This window comes from Dendropsophus ebraccatus, chromosome 1 (genome assembly GCF_027789765.1).
Source record: "Dendropsophus ebraccatus isolate aDenEbr1 chromosome 1, aDenEbr1.pat, whole genome shotgun sequence".
Taxonomy (NCBI): Eukaryota; Metazoa; Chordata; class Amphibia; order Anura; family Hylidae; genus Dendropsophus; species Dendropsophus ebraccatus.
This window is the reverse complement of record NC_091454.1, coordinates 21,462,305-21,468,304: the sequence shown is the minus strand read 5'-3', so window position 1 is coordinate 21,468,304 and position 6,000 is coordinate 21,462,305.

The window sequence follows — 6,000 nt, the reverse complement described above, 5'->3', positions numbered from 1 at the left end:
CGAACGATTATCATTTAGATTTGAACGATTTAACAATAATCTGAATGATAATCGTCCGGTGGAATAGGGCCCTAAGCTTAGAGCAGAGGTAGGTAAGCTTGGCTCTCCAGCTGTTGCAAAACTACAACTCCCATCATGCCTGGACAGCCAAAGCTTTAGCCCTATTCCACTGGATGATTATCGTTCAGATTATCGTTAAATCATTCGAATCTAAACGATAATCGTTCGGTTGACATGCAGTTAACGATTAACGACCGAACGAGAAATCGTTGATCGCTTTATAAGACCTGGACCTATTTTTATCGTTGCTCGTTCGCAAATCGTTCGCATTGAATAAAACGTCGTTCACTCGTTCGCAGTAGATACAAACGCAATAGCGAAGAAAAAACGATCGCAAATACGATCATAAGTAACAATTATTGTTCCATGGAAATGAGTGAACGTTTTCAGGTCTTTCGCAATAGTGGTCGTTTGAGATCGTTAACGATTATACGAACAATAATCGTCCGGTGGAATGGGGCACTTAGAGGGACCTTGAGGAAGATGGGGTGTGGTTTGGCGGTGTTAGGGATTAGCAGGTGAAAGGGGGTTATCCAAAGTTTAAAAGTTGACAAATAGCTACGTGGTCAGGGTCAGACCTCAATGACCCTCACTAATTATCAGAATGGAGGTTAATTGTCTCCAAAGTGAATAAAGCAGCAGTGCACTTGCTCCACCATTCACTGTCTGTAGGACTGCCTAACATAGCTGGGTTCAGCGCTCAGTCCCACAGAGAATAGCACATTGTCGCTCCATCCATGTTCAAGATGGGTCGGGATCCCTGTGGTCAGATCTCTATTGATCAACTAGTTGCCCCTATACTGTGGATAGGGATAACTTATAATCTTGTGACAGCCCCTATAAGGGGCTTGTGGGGCATGTGCCGGGGGTCACTACATTTTATTGCCATTTGCTTTTCATGAAAAAACACAGTCAATGGGAGCGGGGGAAACATGCAGAAAGGACTAGAGATGAGCGAACCTCAAGCACAAGCGGCATCTGAACTCGAACACTCTGCATTTGATTACCGGTGGCTGAAGAAGTTGGATGCCGCCCTAAGGGTCCTATTACACAGGGCGATTTTTACCGACAATAAACGATCGCAAACGAGATTGTTTATCGTTTACCATATTACACAAAACGATGGTCGTTATGGTGCGTTTACACAGAGAGATTTATCTGACAGATTTTTGAAGCCAAAGCCAGGAACAGACTATGAACAGAGAACAGGTCATAAAGAAAAGACTGGGATTTCTCCTCTTTTCAAATTTATTCCTGGCTTTGGCTTCCAAAATCTGTCAGATAAATCTGTCTGTGTAGATGCACCCTAAGGGTGGTATTACACGGGCCGAGCAGTGCCCGATAATACCTGTAAACGAGCAGCGATCTGCTAGATCGTTGCTCGTTTACTGGACCTATTACACGGCCCGATAATCGTTTGACAAGAGCTGCAAGGACATCGTTACCGATGTCCTTGCAGCCCTTGCTAAACTGGCATACATTACCCATCCACGTTCCAGGGCTGCTCCTGCGTCAGCTTCTCCCGGGGGTCCCGCGCGCTCTCTAGCGTCACAGCAGCCTGTCAGCTGGTAGGCCGCTCAGCCAATCACAGGCCGGGACCGCCGCGGCCTGTGATTGGCTGAGCGGCCTATCAGCTGACAGGCCTCTGTGACGCTAGAGCGCGCGTGGGACGCGAGGAGAAGCGGACGGCAGGAGCAGCCCGGGAACATGGATGGGTAATGTATATCGTTAGTCGCCGGCCACGCACTGCTATTACACGCAGCGGTGCGCGGTCGGCGCTCGACGAAAATAGGTTCTAACCTATATCAACGATCAGCCGAAGATCGTTGTCCTCGGCTGATCGTTGCATTTATTACACGGAGCGATAATCGTCCGAATCGGGCCAATTCGGCCGATTATCGTTCCGTGTAATACCACCCTAAGGGTCCATTTACACAGGGAGATTATCTGACAGATTATCTGCCAAAGATTTGAAGCCAAAACCAGAAATGGATTTGAAAAGAGGAGAAATCTCAGTCTTTCCTTTATAACCTGATCTTTGTTTATAGTCTGTTTCTTGCTTTGGCTTCAAATCTTTGGCAGATAATCTGTCAGATAATCTTTCTGTGTAAATGGACCCTAATGCTACGTTTACACTGAACGATTATTGGGCGAATTTTCGCGATAACGATCGCATTGAGCGATAATTGTTCCGTGTAAACGCAGCGAACGATCAAGCGATTAGCTAAAAATCTTTCATTTTGATCTTTGAACATGTTAATAAATCGTCGTTGATCGTTCTCAAAAAATTCGCAGATTGTTCCGTGTAAACAGTCGTTCACTGATTTTACCTATGTGCGAGATAGGCTTAAGCGATCGCAAAAAAATTTTCTGTACGATATATCGTTGCATCTAAACGCTGATCGTTATAAAAAAAAATTGTTAATCGTACGATCGGGCAAATTATCGCTCCGTGTAAACGTAGCATAAGATACGATCGTTACTATGATCGTTTATTCCTTCTGATCCCAGCAAAACAATGAACAATGCGCAATTACACTAAACGACTAGTGAAAAAATGCGGAACTTGAGCGAACGAATGTGGAATAATGCTGCGTTTACACGTAACAATTATCGTGCGAATTTGCGCGATAATGGTCAAATTCGAACGATAATCGTACGTGTAAACGCAGCAAACGATCGAACGACGCACGATAAATCGTACATTTTGATCTTTCATCAGGTCATCAAATCGTCGTTAATCGTACGCAAAAAATTCGCTAATCGTTCCGTGTGAACAGTCGTTCGCCGATTTAACCAATGTGTGAGATAGGCTTAAACGATCGCAAAACGATCACAGTGCGAATATTCGTACGATATATCGTACCATCTAAACGCTGATCGTTGTAAAAAAAAAAACGTAAATCCGACATCGCTAATCGTACGATTGGGCCAATAATCGTTACGTGTAAACGCAGCATTACAGCGAATGATTAACGATAATTTTAGGTTCAGGTCTAAATCAACGATTAACGACCTACTAACGATTTTTCGATCGTTGCCCCAAATTACACAGAACGATTATCGTTTAAATTCGAACGATATAACGACTCTTTGCACGATAATCGTCCCATGTAAGGCTAGGTTCACACTGCGTTTTTGCAATCCGTTTCTTTCATCTATTTTTTGCAAAAAACGGATGCATTTGTGTGCATCCGTTTTGATCCATTTTTCCATTGACTTCCATTGTAAAAAAAAAAACGGATCAGTTTTCTTTTTAACGGACACAAAAGTAGTGTCAGCTACGTTTTTGTGTCTGTAAAAAAAAAACAGATCCGTTTTGATCCGGTTTTTTTTACAATGGACACAAAAGGCATTCATTTTTTGCAAAAAACTGATTGCAAAAACGCTGTGTGAACCTAGCCTAATAGGGCCCTAAGGCTGCCTGGAAACATGGAGACAGCCATAAGTAATAGGCTATATCCATGTTATCCAGGACTATGCTAGGGCTGCATCCAACTTCTTCAGCAACCAGTAGTCAAATTTAAAGTGTCCGGGTTCGGACGACCCGCTCGTCCTTGAGGTTCGCTCATCGATAGAAAGGAGGTGACATGTCAGTTCTTTTCTGCGTGGTTATACACTGAAGTCAATGGGAGCTGTAGAGGTTGCCCTCCTTTCCCCTCACAGGCTGCCTATGGCTCATAAAGGTAATGATCCTACAGGCTTATTCCCACATTCCCTAAATTCAGACAGTAGTAAGGATGAATGATGATGCCGGGACCTTATCTCCGCGTTACTGTACTGACACGTCCAAATCATGATGCCGTAGTTCCATAGCCCAGAATGTGGACATAAGCCCTAATGCCTTATTCACACGTCAGTATATTTTTCCAATCCGCAAATTTCAGTCAGTAACAATCCGCAAATTCAGTCCGTATTGCATCCGTAATGCATCCGTAAAAAAATACGGACCCCATAGAGTTGTATTGGGTGTGTCAGTTACTGTCCGTACTAGGGCCTGTCCTTTTTTTTTTTGCGGAACGGATAGCAGCCCAGTACACAACACGGATGTGTATATGGGTCCATTGAAATACATTGGTCCTATTTTTCTGCGGATCCGCAATTGCGGACAGGAACAGGATGTGTGAATAGGGCGTAAGGGTATGTTCACACAGGCACAAGATGAGCCCATGTGACGTGCTACTACACATCTCTTTCTGAGCTTTGAGAAGCAAGTTATAAAAACCATGGGGGGTAGTTCTCAAAGCATGGGCAAATGTGCAGCAGAGCAGTTGCCAATAGCAACCAGACTCCACAGAAGTGCAGGCCCCATACCCCCCACTTAACCTAATAAATAACGACACAACAACCTTTAAAATGGATAAAATTTATGGCCGCGGAACTTCATAAGGGTTTACAGGAATAAGAATAAATAATGAAATAACCATATAAATAGCAGAATCTTAAAACACATAAGTCCATGACCTAAACATCCAACCCAGAAAAGACTGGGCGATTACACCCCACTATGAAGTCCGCGACAGTCTCAACAAATTATTCTCACAGGGGGGTAAACGCCGACTGAGCTTCAGCCGGCAAACAGCTCCTTAAATTTGAAACCGGCTTCCCGCACTTTTTCCCTACAGCCAATCAGGTGATCGTTCACCCTTGCCTCTTGACCGTTGACCAATCAGCTGATAACAGCAGAGAATATTCTCGAAACGGTCTGCACCACCTGTTAGGGAATAAGAAGGGGGGAGAGAGAGAGGTAATGGGACAGACCATTTCTGTCCCCATAGAGACTATAGCCAGAAAAAGGGGGGGGGTGCAATTCCGTGTGTCCCGGAAGTGCAGGCCCCATACCCCCCACTTAACCTAATAAATAACGACACAAAATTTATGGCCGCGGAACTTCATAAGGGTTTACAGGAATAAGAATAAATAATTAAATAACCATATAAATACATACCTCCCAACCGTCCCGGATCCAGCGGGACAGTCCCGATTTCGGGGTTCTGTCCCGCTGTCCCGGAACGGGCCTCAAGTGTCCCGCTTCCCAAAACATACCTGTCTCTTTAACTGCGACTGCTCTTGGTGAGCGCTCGCAGATGCGCTATCATCTATCATCTATCTATCTATCTATATCTATCTATCATCATCTCTATAGATAGATAGGAGATAGATAGATAGATAGGAGATAGATAATAGATAGATAGATAGATAGATAGATGGATAGATAGATAGATAGATAGATAGATAGATAGATAGATAGATAGATAGGATATAGATAGATAGATAGATAGGAGATAGATAGATAGATAGGAGATAGATAATAGATAGATAGATAGGAGATAGATAGATAGATAGATAGATAGATAGATAGATAGATAGATAGATAGATAGATAGATAGATGGATAGGAGATAGATAATAGATAGATAGATAGGAGATAGATAATAGATAGGAGATAGATAATAGATAGGAGATAGATAATAGATAGATAGATAGGAGAGAGATAGAGAAAGAAGTTTTTATTCCATCAACATGCAAAGCATTAACAAATAGTGCAGCACAGCAAACAGTCACAAACGCTACGTTTCGGCGAGTCTATCACCATTTTGAAGTGTGAAAATGGCGATCGACTCGACCAAAACGTCGCGTTTATGACTTATTTAGGGGTGTGTCTTGTGATTTAGGGGCGTGTCTTTGGGTGGGTTAGGGGCGTGTCTTTGGGTGGGGTTAGGGGCGTGTCCATGTCCCTCTTTCCTCTCACCTAAAGTTGGGAGGTATGTAAATAGCAGAATCTTAAAACACATAAGTCCATGACCTAAACATCCAACCCAGAAAAGACTGGGCGATTACACCCACAAGCATGTGACCAAAGGTCACAGCCCCCCCCCCCATGAAGAACCGCGGCAGCACCCTCAATCATGGACAGTAAATCTGAGTTAAATATATCCAT